Raw genomic sequence first — 24,621 nt, forward strand, 5'->3', positions numbered from 1 at the left:
CGAACAACTCGAGTAATTAATAATAAAGTAATTAGAGTAATTAGTCTCTGTCGTTGGAACTGTTCGGAAAGATCGATTAACCGTGCGATACTTACGCTGGTAAGAATCGCGTGCCCGGGACAGCGAAGTGGATTGAGAACAGAACTTTATGCGACAGCGACAGAGAGACGTCGAGGTTAATTGGTAGTTTCCAGAGACTCGAGAAAAGTCCATGTGAACGGGCTTGTTCACATTGAGCGAAACTCGCTGGGTTTCGCAAGATTCGCGAATGTAAGACTGAAGGGAGAATCCACTCAAATATAAATTTATATATATATATATATATAAAATTTAAAAATTAATATAATTGAATAAAGTTTCATAATAAAGGTATATTTTAGTAATAATTAAAAATTAATAATATTATTAATAGTCTAAAGTAATGAAAATGAATTTTTCAAAAATAAATAAGTAAAATTTATTTTGTACCTTCTGTATCAGGGTTGATTAATTTATTTTAATAATTTTAATTATCTCGAAAGTAAATGATATATATAAATATATATAATTTAAAAATTAATATAATTGAATAAAGTTTCATAATAAAAGTATATTTTAGTAATAATTAAAAATTCATAATAATATTAACAGTCTAAAGTAATGAAAATGAATTTTTCGAAAATAAATAAGTAAAATTCATTTTGTATCTTTTGTATCAGAGTCGATTAATTTATTTTAATAATTTTAATTATCTCGAAAATAAATGATATATATAAATATATATAAATTAATTTAAAAATTAATGTAATTCAATAAAGTTTTATAATAAAATATATTATAATAAAATATAATATATTATAATAATATATAAATTATAATAAAATATATATTTTAGTAATAATTAAAAATTAATAACATTATTAACAGCTTAAAGTAATGAAAATGAATTTTTCAAAAATAAATAAGTAAAATTTTGTACCTTTTGTATCAGGGTTGATTAATTAATTTTAATAATTTTAATCATCTCGAAAGTAAATGATCTAAACATAGTATATAAATATACTATATTTTTTTTGTAAAATAAAAAAAATTAATATACATTTAGAAATTAAATGTTTGTCTAATTTTTTTTAAATAAATTCAATTTATATATAATCGGAGGTAGAGCCGATTGAAGTCGAGGTTCGCGTTTGAAGCACGATTTCAAAGGTTTCTCCTGCGCGTGTGTCCCGTGTAATTTCTATGTTTCTTTCTTTTTTTAAGGCATTTCTAGGGCATTACGATTGTAAATTATAACACTCCAAGGTCAGGGTAAATTATTCCCACTTTTTTTTCACTCCTCTCTTTCTTTTATCGATGCAAATATCTACTGTGGTTTGCGAGCAGCTATGCATTACGCCGCGGCACTATTGTTTCAGCCTGCGTTGAAGAACACGCGAAATATTTTCTTTTTTTTTCTTCGTAATTGTACAACGTTGTGTCCAACATTTTAAATCTCGCACGAGGTTATTTCAGCTGTACTAATTACGATGTTTCATAATTTCAAAAGACACGTTGTCACAGTATAATATTTAAGTATATTCCTAAATATTTTAATTAAAGTTCCTTTGAAGATTACAAATGCACGAGCAAGTCGTAATACAGTTGATTGTAGTTTCTATATTTATTTAGAATTCTCTTTTCTAATATAAAGTGAAAAATCTACCTATCCAGAGATACATCTTTACATGGATTGTTTCATTCTCAACCCGTCAAAAAAAACGGTGTAGATATATTTTCTGTAATTAATAATAAGAAAAAAATTATAGTTATGCATATAAATATCGGTTCGTAAATGCTTAGTAAAAAATTGTAACGAAACATTTATTAATCAACCTATCGGTATTAATATTAACAATGTAGATGGTACTACAACGTGCAATAATATTCCTAGTTACAATGATGGCTAATAATAAACGCAATCTCTCCAATGCAATTGAACGTTGCCGACGTTTCCACGCGGGATTAAACGAGAAACTAATCCGAACGTACAATTTCGATCTTTTTATTGTAACTTTATAATAATATCGACCCGTTGTTCATTTGACATTTTTTTTTTTTTTTCTTTTAACGCACGTCGAGAATTTTCTGTTCCAGAATATTTCCTCAGTCTTTAAGTATATATTTAAGTAAAGACAAAATAGGCAAAACAAATAACAAATTTATTACTTCTCAATCATTTCTATCCATACGATTGATATCATACTGCCGAGTTCAAAAAAAAAAAAAAAAAAGAGAAAAGCCACGAATTATTGTATTGCGAGGTTTGGTCACTCGTTATGGTCCGCAATCCAGTTGCCAGCGCAAGTGGTTAAGGAGAGAACACACGAGAGCATGTTTGTACAGAAACGAAATAAGCTCTGTGTATAATTCCGTGAAAAGTCTATTATCCTGTTTGTTTGTGTACACTTTCTGACAAAATTTTCTTCTTCCACGCGAAAGCGAGTCACACGACAGAGCGCGTTTCGTTTTTCGTCGCTGGAGGCTTGAGGGAACAGAAGGGGGTTGTCGCGCGATAAAATAACGTCACGTTATATTCTTCAACTTTAGTACACTCGAAAATGCTCGAGTTTGCTTTAGGAGACGGTTGTTCACGCGACGTGATATTCACGTCGGGCGCGCGTGTATATCGCGACGAGGGAAACGGTGCCAAGGTACAAAACTGTCGCATAGTGCGTATGCGTTTCCTCTGCCAGTGCATGTTTCTACCGATCTCGCCGAGCATCGATCGGCAACACGCGGCAAACGAAATTTCAATGAAAAACCGGGGGGAACGATTGATTTTTCACGCGTTGTTCAACGACGTCTTCAAAATTCAATGACACGAAACCGAACGTCTAGACGAATCGTTTTTTCACAGCATTATTCCTCGTTATTACGAAGAAAAAAGGGACAGCTTGTACAGAAATAGCATGCTCGATCGATGCTCAACAGTTCTCCTTTCGGCCGCGTAATTTCATCGAGCCATCGTAACGTGTCGTTTTTTGTGAAAGCTTCGCGGTACGATGCAGTATCTTCGTTAGGCCGGAGTTTGGCGAAAAATTAATCGCGACTGACGATCACGTTCCAACCTCATTTAATAATGATTGAATCGAAGAATTGACTCTTATTATATAACGATAATTATTGTTACATATTGTACATTATTGTATAATTAATTAAATTTCTTTCAATTTTAATTGTCAGTCGGATTAACCACATTAACAATTAACCTTGTTTTCTTTTTTGAGACACTTTGGAATAATAAGTAAGTCCGTGAACATATTGTGAAGTAATATCGATGCCTAACGTAACGAAATAATGTTTCCTATTAATATTTATTCAACAAATTTTGAAAGAGTTCAAAACTACGTCTTTAATTGGACGTACGAGTCAATCCAGAAACGTGCTTTGCGTCGAAGTTTCGTTACAACTTCAATTTAATTGAGATCAATAATAATTGACAAATGAAAATCGACAAGTCGCTCTTAGTCGATTTTTCGACGATTAATTTCGCTTGATCAACGATTGAAAACAAATTAATTTTGTTTGTCGATTGAGTCAATCAGACTGAAAATTTTAATCGATTAAACTCTGGGTAGAACCATAGCTCGCTAATATTTTAATCTTCGACGAATAATTTCATTGATCTCAAAAATTTCATTAATTTCATAGATACTAATTGATCGTATAAAACGAAAAGTTTTCATCGATTAAACTCCGGGTAGGACGATAGTCTATTTATTATTTATTTGTTACATGCTCTCCTACATTTGTACACTCATAGTTTTTAAGTACAGCAGTTTGGTGATTCAGCAAGGGGAGATGGGGATGCAAATATCATATCAGCGGAGCGAGAAACTTCTAGCCGCCTATAAGTAGCAATCATTTCAATTACTTTTTGCGGGGAACTTATAAACGTGTGTTTATGTTTATTACGCTACAGTTCGTGCGGTTGTTCGCGGAAATAACTGTGCAACTTACTTTATACCTGACACGTTAACCTTATTCCGTAGCGGACGGGCAACTCGATGCTTTCCCTCACAAACGTTTCTAATTCGTTTACGTAGATTAACAGAATTTCGATGACAGAATCTCGTAAAAAGAAATAATGTGCAAGGTGTCCCAGATTTTTCTTACTAAACGGCATCGGTACGTTCTATCGTTGAAACTAGTAATAGAAGATATCGTGTAATTATATAAATTGATTATACAAATGCTTTATTACAAATGTTACAATAAAAATACGAAATAGCAATTGACATTTAATCTGTTGATTGAATTTTTCGTCAATTCAATCTTCAGGCTATTGTAGTGTTGTTTATTTTAAGATAGTATTAGGACAAATATGATCAATCCGATTTGTTGCTTCATATTTCTGTTGCAAATTGTATTTATTTATTTGTAATAAAGCATTTATAAGTCTATGTTTATGTAATATAGCGTGCTAGAATATGGTGGTGTTGTTTAACAAAAAAAAACGACGATCTGTCACATGAAATTGATTGAAGTCTGTTCGAACATTTTTATTTTATAATTTTATTATATATATATATATATATATATATATATATATATATATATATTCGTACTTTTCACTATTTATTAATTATATTTTTAATATATGTTATATTTCTTAGAATATATATATATATTAAAAATATATTCTAAGAAATATAACATATATTAAAAATATATTCTAAGAAATATAACATATATTAAAAATATATTCTAAGAAATATAACATATATTAAAAATATATTCTAAGAAATATAACATATATTAAAAATATATTCTAAGAAATATAACATATATTAAAAATATATTCTAAGAAATATAACATATATTAAAAATATATTCTAAGAAATATAACATATATTAAAAATATAATTAATAAATAGTGAAAAGTACGAATTCTTAAGGACGAATTTCTATTGAAATCCTATTTTATAACATATATATTAATAATATACTCTGTAATTAACAAAAGTGAAAAGTTCAAAACCCTTTGAACGCTATAACGTATATATGAAGAATATATTCTATAATTAATAAACGGTGAAAAAACACAAATTCTTCGGGATGAACATTATAAAATATATAAAACGTTATTATAAATATATTGACGAGTTATGATTGATAAACAAGCGAAAGATACGAATACGTTTCTCTACTATATTCACAATGTACATACGTATTAAAAGTATATTCTGAAATACGGTAATTCGCAGGGATGAACGTCAACCATAGATCAGCCAGTGAGGCTCCGAGTCCCGAGGCTCTTTAGCGGCGTAAACGCATATGGTTCTGTTACACGCGACATTTCCTACGCGAACACGTTAGGCCGACGTTAATACGCCACGGTGTTCCGTGACTCTGTTGTTCATCGTTTAATATTCACGTGCTTGTGACACGTCGACGTCGACGCCGACTTCAACACCGATGCTGTCGCCGTCGTCATGTCGAGTACGCGTTTTACACGTCCGTCCGTTTAAACTGGCCAATAAATAAATTATTATTTGCGAATAGATGCGGACAATCGCTTTTTACGTCGCCTTTTTCTTTTTGCGATGAAAATGTCTGATAAAAGATTCACGTTGCCGTCTGAACGTTGTAGTAAATAATTGAGAAGCTTTCTGAAAAAACAAAGGACATTTTTTTTCTAATTGAATAGTTGAATTATTGCGAAATAATTTTATTTGCTGAAAGGGCGAAGCAATTGAAATGCTGTTACAATTGTCAGTTCAAGATGTGTAGTTGATGTTAAAAAATTGAAATTGAAGCTTTGAATGTAGTTTATCAAATTATCGGGATTTGTATTAAATAATTTTTCATTAGCCAATGCATAATTTTAAAATTATTTAAAAGTGTGCAAGCTGTGTGAATCGCTCTGTATATCTTCGTTATTTTTACGAAAGAAATCTCGAGGACAAAAATTCGCTGTGTGAAAGAACTCTAAATGTTATCTGAAACTTACCTCTTTTCTTTGAGATTTTGAAATCATCAGCATTTTCTTAGAGGTAGCAGTATTGTATAATTTTAAATATAACTTTAAGAACTATTGTGTAATTTTAAATGTAACTTTCGCCTAAGAACTTTTCTATAAATCACAAGAGATATTTCCAGACAAGTTGAAATTTAACCGATATTTTCGACACCAAATTAATTCAATTTCGATTTTACCCGAATTTACGTCAGATCTCGTAATAATAATCCGAGTTCTTTTTCTATTTTACCAACGTTCTCAGAAAGTTTCGTTCCCACGGACAAAGTCTCCCCTCTCAGAGTAGTGACTTCTCAGAGATTTAGGATAATGAAAAAAACTTCGACAAATTTTTTGCCAGGCTTTTTGAATGGAGCTCTCGATGCAACCCGGAAAGCTAAACTAAAAGGCGTCCCTGTTTTTGTTTGACCCGAGCTCAGCTCAGTGAAATAGCTCGTCCGACAGAGCGATTATTCGACGAACTTGCAACTCTGCCGAAAGACAATTATCCCTAGCTGTCTGTGAAAAAAAAGAGAGAGAGAGAAGACAGATCATTCGAGATGGCCGAACGATTGAAAAACAAAAAGAAAAAGAGAAAATTAGAGAAAGCGTCGACTTATTATTCATAATAATCCTTTAAGTTAGAAAGACGTAACGACAGCTAGGATGATAGTTCAGCAGTAGAGTATGCACGAATCGGGCCACGGGGCCAAGGTTGAACGTTGGTTGTTACTAACGTTGCTGGCAACACCCCGATGGCTGCTGGTCAGTGGCAATTCCAAGAAAGCTGGCTCGACTTAGCACCGCCTGTGTTCTGAAACCGTACCAATTCAACACTATCGCTTCGAATCTATCCTAAAACTTCGTTCGACTCGTGATAACAACAACAACATGTGAATTTTATCGAATAAACGACGCGGCAGCTATTACATTCCTTACGTTACGTCTCCATCAGTTTATAAGTCTGAAGAATCTTTAAAATGTAATATCGTATTATATACAAATACTTCAAAGCCAAAGAGTTTTCCGATCAAATGCAAGTACTTTGGAAATCAATTGATCATTATGATTCTTGTTTAATTAAATAAATACTCAATGTGAACATCCTACTGTTCATTCTATAATTAATGTAAATAATAAATATAAATAATAAAATTATGTAAATTGTATAAATATAAATAATAAAATTATGTAAATTACATAAAGGTAAATAATAAAATTATGTGAATTATATAAATATAAATAATAAAATTATGTAAATTGTATAAATATAAATAATAAAATTATGTAAATTGCATAAATATAAATGATAAAATTATGTGAATTACATAAATATAAATAATAAAATTATGTGAATTGCATAAATATAAATGATAAAATTATGTAAATTACATAAATATAAATAATAAAATTATGTAAATTACATAAATATAAATGATAAAATTATGTTTAGTATACAATAAAAATTTATGTATGTTAAATGTAAAATTATAGGAATTGATAAAAGTAATTTCAATATCGGAAATTAATCTAATTTAAAAGAAAGGTAATTAAAAAAAAAGAAAATGGTAATATAAATTTTGAAATTCCAGCGCAAGAGGTTAAACGACGTTACATCCAGACATCTGACATTTCTTCTTTTCTTTTTTTCTGTTTCTAGATGACAGTTTCCACCGGTCGACGCTGAAAGCGATACGCGAGCCACTGAAGGGACCCTTTGCTCGGGAAAGCGAACGGAGAAGTGGTAAGCAGGAAGATGAGAGTCCGTGAAAGTTGAAGAAAAAAACCTGCACAACGAATAGCAACAGCCTGCCTTGTCCATTGCGACCAGCCACATATCTCACGTTAAGGTAAGATCTCGTTCCCTCTCTTCTTTTTTCCTTCTTCTCTCCAACTTGACTCGCACTTGTCGACGGGTAGTTGACTTCACAAAATTTCCCTCCTTCGAGACCATCTCAATTGAGATTTCTTCAAATCACGGGGAATGTCCATTGGCATTCTCGCCAGGTTGAAATTGAAATTCGCGTTAGCGCTTGCGAGCACCGACAGGCGTTAACCATCTGTTAGCACAAGGATGTAGGGGTTAGGGTTGGGGGTGGTGGGCGCGCGAGTCGGGGAGAAAGGAAATGAAAAAAGATTCCATCGAACGGAACGAAAAAGTCGGGGCGCGCGAGACATTCCTTGAGAGACGTGACTTGAAATATTCACTTCGGCTGCGTTCTAGATTCTCGAGATTTGCTATAGATTGCCGTGCGTGTTTATTCGAAAATTGCATTTCCTTTGGCCTTTGTTCGTCTGCGAACGCTCGAGGATCATTGCGGACAAATGACAAACCGGCACGAGAACGTCTATCCGTACATGCTCGAACAACGGGCAACGTGTGATTTTTCATGCACGCTGACGGAAGATTGATCTGAAATCAATTTCGAACAGTGATTACAGTGATTAGATGTCGGAGATTAACGTTCATTAATATTTGTCGAGATTGTGCGCTTCAAGGGGGTATCCTAGTGTGAAGTGCGTGTTTGTTTGAACTTTGTTAGGGAATTTTTTGCAAAGGAACTATTATACCCTTTGCAGTCAAATTGACAAGGTTTATTTCTACGTATTTCAACGACGTTTCAAAATTTTTTGGGACAAAAATAGTTAAAATTAGTGGCATTGCATAATCTCAAACATAGTCGCTTTTAAAAAAGGTCGTCTCACGGTTCCGGTCATTCTGCTTGCCGGAAATAAACAAATTTGAACGTTCCTTAATTAGTATGAATTTGGCTATAACAGGTACCAAAACAAAAGAAAAAAGTCGATAATTGAAAAAGTGACGATACTGTGAAGTTCGATTATCGATTTTTGCATGTTTTTGTTAAACTTCTACCTAAAAAAATATAAAAAATAAAATTTTTTGGTTGATTCCGGTAGGGGCTATAGTCACACATGTACTAAATGCGTACTTAAAATTTTGTATCAATTGGTCAAATAGATTTTGTGATATCATGGACACCGTTCTGAAAAACATAGTTTCCAGAAAAATACCTTTAAAATTTAGTATTGCGGTAACAATGACGCTGATCGTCATTAACTTTAGTTAATTTTAGGAGTTCACATGTAAGGTTACAGAGATTTATTTTTGAAACTATGTCCTTTAAGAATATGCAAAAAAAAAAAAAAAGAAAAAATCGAATGACTAATGACGTGCCACACACGTCGAGAATTTTTTCTCCCAGAATATGCAACATTTTCTAAATTTTAAGTATATTTACCAGTGATATCATACCGACGAGTTCAAAAGGAAAAGAAAGCGACGAATTGCTGTATACGGTTCGGTCACTCGTTATGGTCCGCAGTCAGTTGCCAGCGCAAGAGGTTAAAAATCCCAGGAGGGAAATAGACCTTTATTCGTCGCTTTCTTCGTTTAAAGATCTTGCACGGAGTAAATGATAAATTTATTCTGGCAACGTTCCTCCATACGTAGTGCTTGAACTATGAATGTGATCTTTAATACACGGTACAGAGGACTGACTTTAAATCAATTGAAAGAGGAGATCACAGATTAGATTAGAGTTTCATTAATATTTATCGAGGTCGTGTGCTGCGTTTCTGGGAAACTATTTAAATAATAGTGGGAAACTGTTTAAATTTAAAGTGAGCTTGCAACGATTGCTGTTAATTTCAACTTCAGAGATCGAAATTAACAGGTTCTTTCGGTTTTCAGAAAAAGTTCTGTTTGAATTTATCGTGTATTTTGCATGACATAAACAAAATGTCTGTTTCCCGTGGAATTTTTATCGAGAGAAGTGCTGCACTTGGAAGTTTACACACGGAACAGACAATTTATACTCAGTTCCGTAAGAACATCAAAGAATCTTTTGAGAATCTAAGATAAAGATTATACTGTGACGAAGAAAAAGTAAAAAGTTACGACGGCGTAAGTCTTTACTAATACCAGTAACTAATTAATCCCACGCGACGTCGGAAAATCGTACGAAGGAAGCAAGAGAAATCGTATTTCGAGCGATATTTCTTCCCTTACCGGTTCTTTCCTCACTTTCCAAACTCGGTGCACGAAGTTTTCAAGCCGGACTGGCCAATAAGTTGGAAAGTTACACAGGAAGCTACACCTGCGATCCCAGACTTCCTCCGTGCCGCGAGATCGATGGTTCGTTCGTTTCTATTTCTATTGCATCCCGTGCGTTCACCCAGTCGATCGACAATGATCGCTGATAAGTACGATGATTGGCCGTTTCGTTGTCTCTCTTTCGAGAAACCAGACAACTCGTGGATAACTAGCGGAAATCATGGAAGGAAATTGCGCCTCGAACACGAGGCTCGACGACGTGAAAAGCCAATAGATTCGTGGCCGATAGGTTATTTCGTATCAGAGTAACGTTAACCTATTAACTGCGTCGTTCCTTCGGAAGACAACTGTACCAATAATTGATGACGAGGATTAAAAAGTAATAAAGACAAGTCAATCTCCTTCGATCCTTCGAGAACGGAACGGTGAAGTAAATCGAACAAAGAATACGTGCAACCGCGACATTTGGAAGCTCGAGGATTTAAAAATTTGAAAGTCCAAAAGGCGATTTGAGAGAATTGAAATTTTGGATCAACGCTTGAGTCAATTTTATTTTATTATATTATATAATTATATTAGTATATTACTATATATTATATAATTATATTACTATTATTATATATTATATAATTATATAACTATTATCATATATTATTATATTATATTACTACTAACTATTACTATATTATATAGTTATTGAAAAATAAAAAATTGCCAAGAATGTGAAAGTTTGAAGAGTGAAGAATGTGAAAGAATTTGGAAGCTCGAGGATTTGGAAATTTGGAAGTCCAAAAGAAAATTTAGAAAATTGAAATTTTGGATCGACGCTTCAGTCAATTTTATTTTATTATATTGTATAATTATATAATTATATTACTATTACTATATATTATTATGTTATATTACTACATTAACGATTATATAGTTATTGAAAAATAAAAAAATTGCCAAGAGTGTGAAAGTTTGAAGAGTGAAGAATGTGAAAGAATTTGGAAGCTCGAGGATTTGGAAATTTGGAAGTCCAAAAGAAAATTTAGAAAATTGAAATTTTGGATCGACGCTTCAGTCAATTTTATTTTATTATATTGTATAATTATATAATTATGTTACTATTGCTATATATTATTATGTTATATTACTACATTAACGATTATATAGTTATTGAAGAATAAAAAAATTGCCAAGTGTGTGAAAGTTTGAAGAGTGAAGAATGTGAAAGAATTTGGAAGCTCGAGGATTTGGAAATTTGGAATTCCAAAAAATATTTAGGGAATTGAAATTTTAGATCAACGCTCGAGTCAATTTTATTTTATTATATTACATTATATTACTGTATCAGCTATATGTTACTATATATTATATTATACAATTACATTACTATTACTATATATTATTATATTTTATTACTATATTAATTATTATATAGCTATTGAAAAATAAAAAATTGCCAAGAGTGTGAAAGTTTCATTCTGAATGAGGAGCGTGTAAGAGTTCATCTTGAGATATGTATATTGTATATTTTCTGATGTGTTAAATGGTTCCCCAATTACCAATAATTCAGCAACTAAACGCTCAATAATATTTATTCGTAGTCAATTACATCGTGTTAATTAAATTAATGTTATACCCGAGGAAAACACAAAGTTTTGCACACATCTCGTTCGCAACTAATATTTATTCAATGTCATCCCTCTTGAACTTCTGCATTTTAAGCATCCCGGATTATCTGTACGAACCAAGTTACCTAAAGAAGTTTTATATATATATAACAAGTACGTTTTTGCTGAGTTTCTGATTTCAACGACTGATCTTGCAAAGAAATCGCGTCCGAGAATTTAGCAAAGCAAGTAACAAGTCGACTCGTTTTCCTCCCTTCGCCTGGTTCAATCACCGGCTCGGTGAGGGAAATATTCGAGGTTTTCCCCCTCGACCATGACAGAACCAGAAGTTTATCCGTGCGCCCGAACCGAACTGAACCGAACGATATCGTGACGGAACTGACCGTGCCGCGGTGGAACAAAAACGAGTACATTTGTCACGTGAAAAATTCACGGCATAACTGGTTTAGTGGTTCACGGTGAAATTGCAGCGACCCGCTTTCGAGAAGCTGAAATCTCGTCCTTAACCTAGCTAGTTAATTCAGCGCCTTCACCTTTGCGTGATGTTATCGACTTCCTCGTGGCTGGCGGAACAGGGGGATTCCGTGTTGAAGCGGATCGGCCGGGAATCGTCGTCGATAAAACCAGTATTGTTAAGCTGCCCGCGTTAAGGCCGCTTCTTCGAACGTCGCTTTCATGCGTCGTAAAGATTTCGCAGAATATCTTTTTCGCGCAGAACGCGTGGCCCGGGCCATTTTCTATGGGTAGGAGCAAGCCATTCGTGATGTTATCGACTTCATCATGACACGTGAAACGAAACATTCGGGAAGGAAAGAAGCAGCCTGTAGAACGTTTAGCTCGTTGTTGCTGTGATATCGTTCGGAGAAGAAGAAATAAATGCTTTCTAAATTAACCTCATCGAGAATTTTCTGCAACATTTTCTCAGTTCTTAAGTATATTGAAATGTAACCCAAAAACAAGTGATAAGTTGGTTACTTCTTAATAATTTCTATCCAGCGATATCGTACCGACGAGTTCAAAAGAAAGTGACGAATTGCTGTATACGGTTCGGTCGCTCGTTATGGTCCGCGAATCAGTTGCCAGCGCAAGGGGTTAAGTAAATATTTAATTTAAGTCGACCAGCTTTATGGTAGTGAGCATTTGATAGTCCAAATATTTAATTAACCAAATCCAATCTGAATATTTAATTTTATTCAGATCTTTAACGAAGGCAAACGTTTGTGACAAATCAGAGAATATCAGCAGAACTGCAATGTCTAGATAAGATTTTTGGGAAATATACACGGGAATATTTACTGTAAGCTCGATTGTTTATTTAGATTACTTTGTAATGTTGTCTTAACCTCTTGCTCTGCCACGCACGTCGAGAATTCTTTTGTCCAAAATTGCAACATTTTCTCTCAGTTCTAAGTATATTTAAGTATAACCCAGGCAAAACAAATAATAGATTTATTACTTCTTAATAATTTCTCTTAATAATTTCCTAATAATCCAGCGACGTATCATACCGACGCGTTCAAAAGAAAAAGAAAGCGACGAATTGCTATGTACGGTTCGGTCACTCGTTATGGTCCGCAGTCAGTTGCCAGCGCAAGAGGTTATAAGAGAGACTTTCCGATGTTTGATATTTAATTCTTTTGCCATTGTGGACGAGATGTCTCGTCGCAGCTATTTGTATTGTCGGCTGTGTAATAACACGTGGACGAGATATCTTGTCTTGTAACGCCGCTTCTGCAATTCCACGAAGCTATCTCGCTTCATAATTTCGGCCTTGCGATGACGAGATATCTCGCATCGTAATAGCGTTTCTGCCTCTCGATGGACATCTCGCGTGGTATTAATACCACGCGTGGCAATAATTAGCTTTGATAAAATTTAGATACTTTGCATCTTTTCCTCGGTGTTTCCAATGTTTTTGATCCTAACGAAAAGAAGATAACGCAAGACAACTCGTCATTGTCATTGCAAAGGCAGCGTTGCAAAGAAAGATATCTCGTTGGTGATGTTACACAACAGATGACAGAAATATATTATTATTACTAGATTTTTAAATAAAATGCTTTAGATTTATAGAAAATTTAAATTAGCTTTGACAAAATTTAGCTAATTTCGATCAGTCAAAGTGTCCAAGGATAATATCACGTGATTATCTGTGTAATTAGTAATAATTTGGTCAACCGAGTACAATTTATCACACGTGCATATGCGATACAGCCTGTATAGACAAAAATTAGAAACTAATTGGTCGGTAGACGTAATTAATAACAATTTATTTAACTGACAATTTACCATATGTAGAGCGTTTAATTGGGAACAGTGGAATATCTCGTAAATTATTAAAGTACTCAAAAATACGTTTTAACAAAAGTTGTTAATCGATTAAGAGGTTAACTTCGTTTTTTTTTTTTTCTCTGCTAATGGAATCATATAATTTCGAATGCATTAATCGACTTATCGAAAAGCTATTGATTTAGAAGATATTTTTGATCTTGCGAAATTTATCATATGGAAGACAAATAAAAATACGAGCGTTTATGTTCTTTACAAAAATTCACCAACAATTCTTCTACATAAATAGATTAATCCTGTCTTTTTTCCTTTCCTTTATATAGAAAATGCTCAAATAAATCGATCGCTGCATTCGAAATTGCACGATTGCATATAAAAGGAACAAACGACGTTGATCACAGAATCTCTCGATCTACAGAAAACTAATTTGCATCACGCGACGTATCCCCTTCCGTGCCCGGGAGATCATTTGTTAAAAACACTTTCCCGATAACTTTAATCCTTTTCGTGAGAGATGTTCCGCCCGGTTTCCGTTTCACCGTGGATTTAACACACCGTGCACGGCAGAAAATTAGAAACTAATCCGACGGTCAAGAACCGTGAAACAATGAAGGGAACAATGAAGCGTAAATTCCCCCCCGATTTGTTCGCGTAGAAACGGAAAGAGGTAAAGAGTATTTTCAAGTCTCCTCCGGGGGGGGAAATTTGCACGGGAGAGCTCGACAGAAGACGCGTTATTTGCGCGCAGCCTCGTTAGGAAAGCAAAAAAGAAGAAAAAAAAAAAAAAAGAAAAAAGAAAAAACACACATAAACACAGAGAGCCGTGAAAGAGAAGAGGAGAATGTTCTCATTCGTCTGGTCTTTGAATATCATCCGGTTGGTCGTTCCGTAATTACAGGAATTGAATGAAAGCTTTCGCAGAAATTGCGTTACTCGAAATATTACGCGGCCTCTGTCCCAGATCGAGCGACACAGTCGGAAAACGTGTATGTGTGTGTGTGTGTGTGTGTGTGTGTGTGTGTGTGTGTGAGTACCGTCCGGCGTCTTGGTGTCTCGCTGGCTAGATATTGTCTTCCCCCCTGCTGCAGTTTCTCCGAAGGAGCATCCTCTGGATCCTTTCGCGAAGCGATATCGATCCGCGGCGTTCTACATCCTCGCGCGAGGCTGCAGGAACAAATTCGACAAGTGAACAAATCCGAGGTAATTGGTCACGGTGATACGCGAACTTCGCGAACTTGGCGCCGCCGCCAAGTGTTCTTCCATCCACCCCGGATTCAGGACGTCGCGGTGAAATCGAATCGAATCGTCAGACACACGACACTCTTACGCAACGTGACTTTGGTTGCGTGAATGTTAAATAAATGAATGAAAATATATGAAATATATGATGATAATAGTATATTATATGATAATTAAATATATAATGAAATATATGATAATTATAAATAAAAATAAATGAACGAAAATACTTACATTAAAGTAGAATTCATGTAACGAACAGTTTTAATAGTCTACGCGGGAGTTTTAGTGGTAGTAGAAGTTCCATGGCACAGTCGGACAGAAAGTGGTTCCACATGTAAAATTTTTCATTCGGAGATATCATTCGTTTTCGAGGAGCGCGAGTTTGGAAATTTGTTCAAGTGTACTTCGAACTCGATTACACTTCGTGACAGAGATATATAGGATACGAATTGACAAATATTTTACACGCAAGAACGAAAAATGCAGAAGTTGTTGTTGAATTTAATTGCCTATAGTTGTAGCAAAGCTTAATGATTAAATAAAACGTTACAAATTTCCATTCTTCTGTCTTCCACGTGCAACTTGACCCAACGATTAACAAAGAAGACGATATTGAGAAACAACTGACAACGCATCTTTTAATTCAGAGAAATACTCTTCACCTCTTGCGCTGGAATGACGTGCCACGCACATTGAGAATTTTTTGTCCAGAATTGCGACATTTTCTTTCTTAGTTTCAAGTATATTTAAATGTAATCCAGGCAAAAACAAATGATAAATTTATTACTTAATAATTTCTATCCAGTGATATTACACCGACGAGTTCAAAAGGAAAAGAAAGGCGACGAATTATTGTATACGGTTCGGTCACTCGTTATGGTCCGCGAACCAGTTGCCAGCGCAAGAAGTTAAAATTAATACAAATGGCGATCGTACTTGTTCACAAGTGAGAAGCAAGTCGAACGCAATTCGCTTGACCGCTCCATGAACCTCAAGAACCAAATTGTTCTTTAAATAATCGGGAAGATCATTGAAAATAATCGAAGATCAATCAAATTTCACATTTTCAAATCGACGTGAAATCGCGGAAGATCTAAAATCTGAAAATTATTCGCGATATCGGCAAGCAAGCAAGCAAGCAAACGCGCATGCGTATAAGACACAAGGGAAGAGGAAAAGGCGGCAGAGAAAATTCCACGGTGGATTTCGCGACCAGGGAAGCAGAGTAACGGGCTACCCTGTAAAAGTATCCTGCGAAGAAGAAGAAGAGGAAGAAGGACGAGGAGGAGAAGGATCGGCAGAGAAGAAAGCGGAACGAGATAGGGATGGAAGCGTGGGGTGGAAAGGAATCGTGGAACTCGGAATGGGACGGGCTAAGCCACGTGACATACTCTATAGCGTTTCGTGCCGCAACGCCCCGTATTGATCGGACGAACATCAGCTGTATGGTTGGTAGCGTTTACTCGTACCTACCGCCTGCCGGTCTGACTAGCACTGGCCACGACCACTCTTACCATCGACTCACGCTGCTTTTGCTCTCTCTCTCTCTCTTTCTCTCTCTCTTTCTCTTCTCTCTTCTCGCTGTCTCCTCCCGAATCGCGGCTATTCTCAGAATTTACAAATATCTGTTTCTGTATCTTTCGCCCGAGAACGCTGAACCATGCTATCGAGAGATACGTGTCGTTAACCCGTAGATACGTAGCAGATAGGTTTCTTTTCTTTATCAGTGTCATTTGCAATGTGTCATTGACGATACGACGCGTATCGGGGATTTCCTGGGGAGAAACCGCTCGTCGATCACGAAACGATAGCGATAGAGATACGGAGTATTCATAGCGGAGGGAAAGCCCCGTGGTTAACATGCGCTCGTGCATGGATAATCTGACAGCTTCGGTCGTAAATGGGTTGCTACACCTGGTAACCAGATTGGTTACGTCGCTGCTCTCTGAGAGGAAATTATAAACTGAGACGGAGATCGTCAACGTACGGTCTTTGGACCGAGTAATTAGGTTGAAACGGTCGCACGATCTTTAGACTGAGTAATGAAGTTTATAAGCAAAGGAATGATTTTATTATCGAGGAGTGATAATTATGTTTTTAATATCGAATAATTAAATTTAAAAGTAAAAAAATGGTTTTTATATCGCGAAGCGATAATTATGTTTTGTATCGAAGTAATTAACATTATCAGTGTTTTTTTTTTTTTTTTCTTTCTTTCTAACGATTAAACGTCTCGAAATCGAACGAAAGATAATTTTCACGTGAAATTGATTTAACGATTAATGTATATTGACTTTCACGATTTTTCGCTCTCCGCGCGATTTATTGTGCTTTTTTTTCCCCCCGTGGCTTTCATAAAGTGCCAGGTTTATTATCGCGTATCAGTGTTTTTTTTTTTTTTTTAAATCATCACTACGGGAAGAATAGCCGCGAACAATTAAATCACAGTAGATAAATTTATTTGCAATTTTTTGATTAAAATTTCACGTTTAATCTTATCTCGCGTAATCAAGTACAGTGGCTAACTATCGATAAAAGCAATAATTGGCATTAATTACTGTAGATGAAAGAGTAACGATTCAAATTAAAATTGGCCCTGTTAAAGTATCCAAATTTCAACCCCCCCCCCCCCAATGTTGTGCAATAATAGCACGATCGTGTGAATGTATTTTCAGCCACACTATAAGCCACGTTGTTGTACCAAGTTTATGCAGGTACATAGATTTAATGACGTATCATCCATTCATTACAGACAAACATAGAACTAGAGCAATGCGGCTATATTCCTTCTTTATAAGTTTAAACTTAGCAAAGTACTTGATTTCAATTATAGCAATAGGTAAAGAATTAATGCTAGGGGAACGTTTTTCAACTTTAACCTCATTGTACCAGAGAACGAAATATTTCATCAGACTATATATATATATATATGTCGTTTGTCTGTAATTTAGACGAAATACTACTTTTTTGAATTGTTTCATACTTCTCACAAAAATAAAACCTTTTGTATATATAAAATAAAATATTTCCTTTGTTTTAATATTCGCGGAAATGGTGTCCTACGAATTGTTTGTGTAATAATTTAGACAAAATACCATTTTTTGGATTGTTTCATACTTGTCAGAAAAAGTAAAATCCGTTTACATAAACATAAAAATCTCCCGTATATATAAAATAAAATATTTCCTTTTTTTTAGTATTCGCGAAAGTGGTGTCCTACGAATCGTTTGTGTAATAATTTAGACAAAATACCATTTTTTGAATTGTTTCGTGTAGCTATCAGAAAAGTAAAATCTTTCGTTTATAAAAGTAAAATATTTCCTTCGTTTAATACCCGCGGACGTGGAGTCTTGTCAGCTCTTTTTGATCTAGTCTTTTGTTAGATGAAACATCTTTAGTTGAGCGCAGCGAAATATTTCATCCGTAGACGCGAAATGGGTTGAAAACGTAGCGAAAATTAGAATTTATGTTAGATCAACTATCTCTGGCGAGCAATATTGCGTGATGTTTTATTCGTAAATGTTACGTTGAATGAAATATCTCTAGTGAATAATATTGCGCGACGAGATGCGAAGGTATTAACCCTTTGCGTGAAGGTATTTGCTCTTTGCATATATATATATAAATAATCTTATGATCAATAACAAAATAATTGGTTTAGAGCTCGTTTAGAGATACAAAGAGGATAACATATTCGATAGGCTTAAAAATGACATGCATTCTTAACCCCTTGCGCTGGTAACTGGTTCGCGGACTATAACAAGTGACCGTATACAATAATTCATCGCTTCCTTTTTTTTTTTGAATTCGTCGGTGTGATATCACTGGATAGAAATTATTAACAGGTAATAAACTTATCATTTGTTTTGCCTGGGTTACATCTAAATATACTTAAAACTGAGAAAATGTTGCAATTTGGGACAAAAAGTTCTTAACGTGCGTGGCAAGAGGTTAACCCGTTGCGCTAGAAACTGGTTTGCGGACCATAACGAGTGACCGAACCGTATGCAATAATTCGTCGCTTTCTTTTTCTTTTGAACTCGTCGGCGTGATATCACTGGATAGAAATTATTAACAGGTAATAAACCTATCATTTGCTTTGTCTGGGTTACATCTAAATATACTTAAAACTGAGAAAATGTTGCAATTTGGGACAAAAAGTTCTTGACGTGCGTGGCAAGAGGTTAACCCGTTGCGCTAGCAACTGGTTCGCGGACCATAACGAGTGACCGAACCGTATGCAATAATTCGTCGCTTTCTTTTTCTTTTGAACTCGTCGGTGTGATATCGCTGGATAGAAATTATTAACAGGTAATAAACTTATCTGTTTTGTCTGGGTTACATCTAAATATACTCAAAACTGAGAAAATGTTATTTAGAACGAAATGTTATTTAGAACAATTTAGAACAAAAAGTTCTCGACGTGCGTAGCACGTCATTCCGGCGCAAGAGGTTAATTTATTACATTCTCCCCATTCAATCAATCTAATCAATCTTCAATCTTTTGGTAGTTTTAAGCTATCAAAAATTCGACTATCAGACTATTTATCTCTAAATAAATCAACAATGTGGCAACGAGGTGTCTCGTCTACAGATACATAGCAGCGAAAAACGTGACAAAAGTATCAGGCCACCGATTCGAGTTTAATTCGAACGGAACTTGTCCAAATACTCGGTGTACTCGCGCAGAGCCCAGTTTAATGTTTGCGGTCAAACTAGAAATGATTAAGCTGTCGGAGTATCGCGGCCAGTGAATCGCGAATGCGATAAAATATTGGCTTTCATCGAGTGGATACCGCTCGGTCGGCCTGTTAATTACACGAAGATCGAAAGTTCTCTCTCTCTCTCTCTCTCTCTCTCTCTATCTATCTATCTATCTGTCTATCTCTGTTTTTCCCTCCTCTCGCGAATAAATGTTTGCCGCGATTTTTAAACGTTTACTGTTGCGGTTAAAATAGCGCGCGCCGCTGCACGAACCCCGGGGGTTGCTTCGTTTATTCGTTTCTCTGGCCGGCATTTTCTCCGCGGGGAAGAAGTTTTATGAAAAGACTTTTCTGTTTGAACGGGGGAACTAAAGCCCAATGAATAAATGAATTTCCCTTCCCCCCCTCCCCCTCCCCCTACCCCTTTGCCCTTGTTTACTTGTCCCGCTTTCGCGTTCGCATTCTTTTTTAATCCAACCCGGGGACAAGCTCATCCGGCATCGTAATTAAGGAGAACGAGTTTTATCACGGATGGCACGTCGAACAGAAAGTGATGTAATATGCAGGATCTAACTGGATGATATGTACGAATAAGTATGAGGGGGTTTCTTGAATTTTTTTTTTTTTCTTTTGAGGTGTCTTTTCTTTTATTGGTTTTGAGAAAATTGAATTTGAATGTAAATCTAAGTTAGCAAATTAGAAAACTTTGGAATAATATATTTAGTTATTTATATATATTTAGTTATTTATGTATATAGGTATCACTGTGTGTCTGTATTTATTGTTTAAATATATTATTGGTTATATTAACATCCGTATTTCTAGTACATACGTATTTCTATCTAATCGATAATTCGTAGTATACAGGTAAAGCTAATTTCTGTTTTAATTTAGTTTCTATTATTTTTTTGTTATCCGTAAAAATATAAACTTCCATAAATATTCACCATCTACTAATTACTCTCAAAAATTTTCCTAGAAAAAAAAAGAAAATTATAAAATGTAGATAATTTCGAGACGAAAAAAATTTCTGCTTGGATTCTGTGTTTTTCCTTTTTCTCCCTCTTTGTGAAAATACAAGTTTACACAAATATCTACTAATTATTCAAACTTCCAAAATTTTCTTAAAAAAGAAAAAAGAAATTATAAAATATTGGAAATTTTCAGCCATCTTAATTCGATAATGAGAACCGTGAAATAGAGACAAAAACTAATTTCTCTTTTTCTCTTCACAAAAGTATAAACTCCCATAAATATTCACCAACAATTAATTATTCATAAAACTTTCTAAAATGAGTCTCTGTTAAAAAACAAAGATATTACAAAATAGCAATTTTAATTCCTAATAATTAATCGAGAACAAATTACTGCTCAGATTCCATTCCTATTTTTCTCTTTACAAAACTTTATAAATCTTCCATGCATATCCATATTGTTTAATTACTCACGCCTCCGAAATTTTCCTAAAAAACGAAAAAAAACTTAAAAGATATCGAAAACTTCCAGCTTTTTATCTTATTGTTAGTTCGATGATCGAGAACCGTGGAACGAAGGCAGAACTGATTTTTTTTACTTAAAAACTTCTGCCCCTTTACTCTCTCTCTCTTCAGAAAATACCAATTCGCATAAATTACTCACGCCCCCTCTCCTCGAAGGAGAGATCTTCGCCCAGATCTTCGATTGACCTCGATCAAAGACACCAAGGATGTACCTAGATATATCGTTATCGATCGGCAAAAGTTGTGTAGGCGAGGTGCAGCAACTGGTTGATTTCCGATGATACGCGCGAAGCAACGATGCGTGATCCTAGCTACCGGCGCGGTTTAAGCTGGTCGAGGAGCAAACGACGGCAAACACGTGGCACTTGTGGAGGTGCCTGGGGCGAGTTTCAAGAGGCCGATCGTGTCTACGCGAGAAAACCAGACGAGCTACTTACACACAGTGCATATAGCGTGTCGCGTTAAACCGTCTCAACGTTGTGAACCGAGCCTGCGGCTAATTCGGCGTTTCGAAACGAAATTCCCCGTTTTTCGAACGAATCCAGTCGTTCGTTGAACGAAGCAACTTGAACGTTCGTTCTCTGGACTGCTCAAGACAGCTTCGCTGTCGCTCACGTGTGAATGACGATCTTATTTTGGAATTTCAAGGCAAGAAGAAATATATTTGGTAGAAAAATTTCTAATAGTAAATTATTTGTAAATTGAGCAAATTAAATTGAAACTTGCAAATAGCAATATGGTAAATTATTCAATTATTTGAATAAAAGTAAATTATATAATTTAAATTAAATTAATTTAATATAAAAGTAATACCGCAATAGTATGTACTTGTGATTTATTTAAAATCAATATATATTTTAAAATTCTCTAAATTTCTATATCTATATTTGAGGAACGCAAAAAATAAAAGTTCCTAAACTGAAGCACGTGGCACGTCACAAAGATTGCTCCAAAATTGCAATAGTTTCTCAGTTTTAAGTATATATATATTAAATTAATATATATAATATTTTCTCAGTTTTAAGTGTATATATATATATATGTTTATTTTATTTCTGCCTCAACGGCTAAGAAAAGGATTTGATTTTGTATATTTTATACATTTTTGCACATTACCATCTTATTCTACTTTCACCCATCACAACATATCTCTCCCCAATTTAAACTATTCCAATTTAATATAACAATATAAAAATATAAAAATATTGAAATATAAAATATAAGAATAATAAAACATATAAATATAACCCAGCAAAATAAATAATAAATTTTATTACTTCTTGGTAATTTCTATGATATCGCTCCAGCCCCCGAGTTTCAAAAGAAAGCGACGATTTATTGTACACGGTTTCTGGTCACTCGTTATGGTCCGCGAATCAGTTGCCCAGCGCAAGGGGTTGACGAACTGTTATGAAAGACCAAAGCTTCGTCTTATCTTCTTCTTCGGTTCCTTCTTTTCAGTTCCCTGGCGGAAACTCGCGGCTCGCGTTTCGTTCCTACTTCACCAAGCTAATTAAGACTGTTCTTAAAATTTACCGAGCGGGAAACTCAGTCAGCTGCAGTGCAACGTTTCCTGGATGATTCTCAGCGTTTCGCATTATATTATACTCGTAGTAACTTCTCCATGCGCGTAGGGCACGACGCGCTCATTGTGCTTGGGTCTTGGTAGAAATAGCTTCAATTGTGCTCACGTAGAGAGTATATCTCGCGGGTAGAAATTAGATCGTGCCGTTGTCGTTGTGGACTGTGTGTTAGATGCTTGTGCAAATTTTATGAACAAGCGCGAGTAGGGTCGGAGTGGCAGAAGTTCGTCGAGACTGTTAAACGCGTCGTCAGTTTTGGATTGAAATGATCCGAAAAAGAGCATTCTCGCGCAAGTGGGATTATTTTATTTTAAATTATCGTATTGTTGTTAAATTATTTTATTTATAATTTCTAGAAATGAAATACATCATTTGTGTATGTTATTGAACAACGATAGTTATGATTAGCGACGTTGAGAATGTTAAGGTCAATTGAACGAACTTTTCATAGCTTGGTAAAAAAAATGTAATTTGGTAAATATGATGGCTACTAATTGAGAGTGTTAAGATTAACTGAACTTAGTAAAAATTGCAATTTAGTAAATATGATAGTTACAATTGTTGAGATTAACTGAACAAACTTTTCATATTTTGAAACGTAGTAAAAAATTGTCAGTCATTGAACTATGATAGTTATAATCGATAATGTTAAAGTTAATTCAACGAATCTTTCATACTTTGGAACCTAGAAAAAAAATTATCAGTTATTAAACTATGATAGTTATGACAATTGAGAATGTCAAGGTTAATTAAATAAATTTACTTTGGAATTTAGTAAAAATTGTCAATAGAAAACTATTGTTTGTTGAATTCCAGTACATTCCATCATTGGGAAATTCCTTGTATCAGTCGCAGAGATCTACAGTACAGTTGTATCAGCGTCACAGATAAAAATGGCGCTCGTAGAATTGTCACGATAAGATTGAGACAAAATCTGAAAAAAATCGCTGCTTATACTTACTTTTTCTACTGGCTATCTTCTCGAAGTTGTCGTCACAAGTACGATAATTTTATTTCGCTAAAACGTGACCAGCAGCTAAAACAAAATTGAAGTGGACGAAGTCATACAAATGGTTCAGGAAACATACACCGAACTTACCAACGACCATAAACAAATAATAATCACCTGGATCCCGTCACACCAAGGAATCTAAGGAAACGAAAAAGCCGACTCCTTAGCCAAAGAAGCAACAACAGACCGAACAAACGAATCCAACATCCCAATCCCACACCAAGATCTACTAGCTTCAACGACCAAAGCGGAAAGAGAAGAATGGAACAGAATTTGGACTACGACAAGTAGAACCAAGATACACGACATAGCACACCATTTCTACCAAAAAATACCAAACAACAATATAAGCAGAAAAGAAAGGATAGCCGTGACTAGACTTCGAAATCGGACACTCCACGAAACAGAACCACCTTTCTGCAACACCTGCAACCAACAAATCACCACCCAACACGAATGCAAAAAATACCGAAAGAAGTAAATATAGATTAAACCCAAACACCGCTCTAACCTGCCAGAAACAACAAAAAAAAAAAAAAAAAAAAAAAAACGTTATCAACTACCTAAAGGAGACCCAACTACTAGACCAGTTATAAAGAGTCAATTTTGACACGTCGCT

The 24,621-nt window shown here is 34.8% G+C and overlaps 1 protein-coding gene across 11 annotated transcripts in view; it reads left to right on the forward strand.

Moving 5' to 3' along the window:
- Positions 1–24,621, forward strand: part of LOC122534208 (glutamate-gated chloride channel alpha) — a 111,877-nt gene that overhangs the window by 34,465 nt on the left and 52,791 nt on the right. For all 11 annotated transcript variants that reach the window (XM_043664600.1, XM_043664601.1, XM_043664607.1 and 8 more), the window contains exon 2: positions 7,641–7,830. The gene's annotated coding sequence lies outside the window, so the exon portion shown is untranslated. The remainder of the gene's footprint in view (positions 1–7,640; positions 7,831–24,621) is intronic.

Source organism: Frieseomelitta varia, unplaced genomic scaffold (assembly GCF_011392965.1).
Source record: "Frieseomelitta varia isolate USP_RPSP 00005682 unplaced genomic scaffold, Fvar_1.2 scaffold_580, whole genome shotgun sequence".
In the NCBI taxonomy this organism is placed as follows: domain Eukaryota; kingdom Metazoa; phylum Arthropoda; class Insecta; order Hymenoptera; family Apidae; genus Frieseomelitta; species Frieseomelitta varia.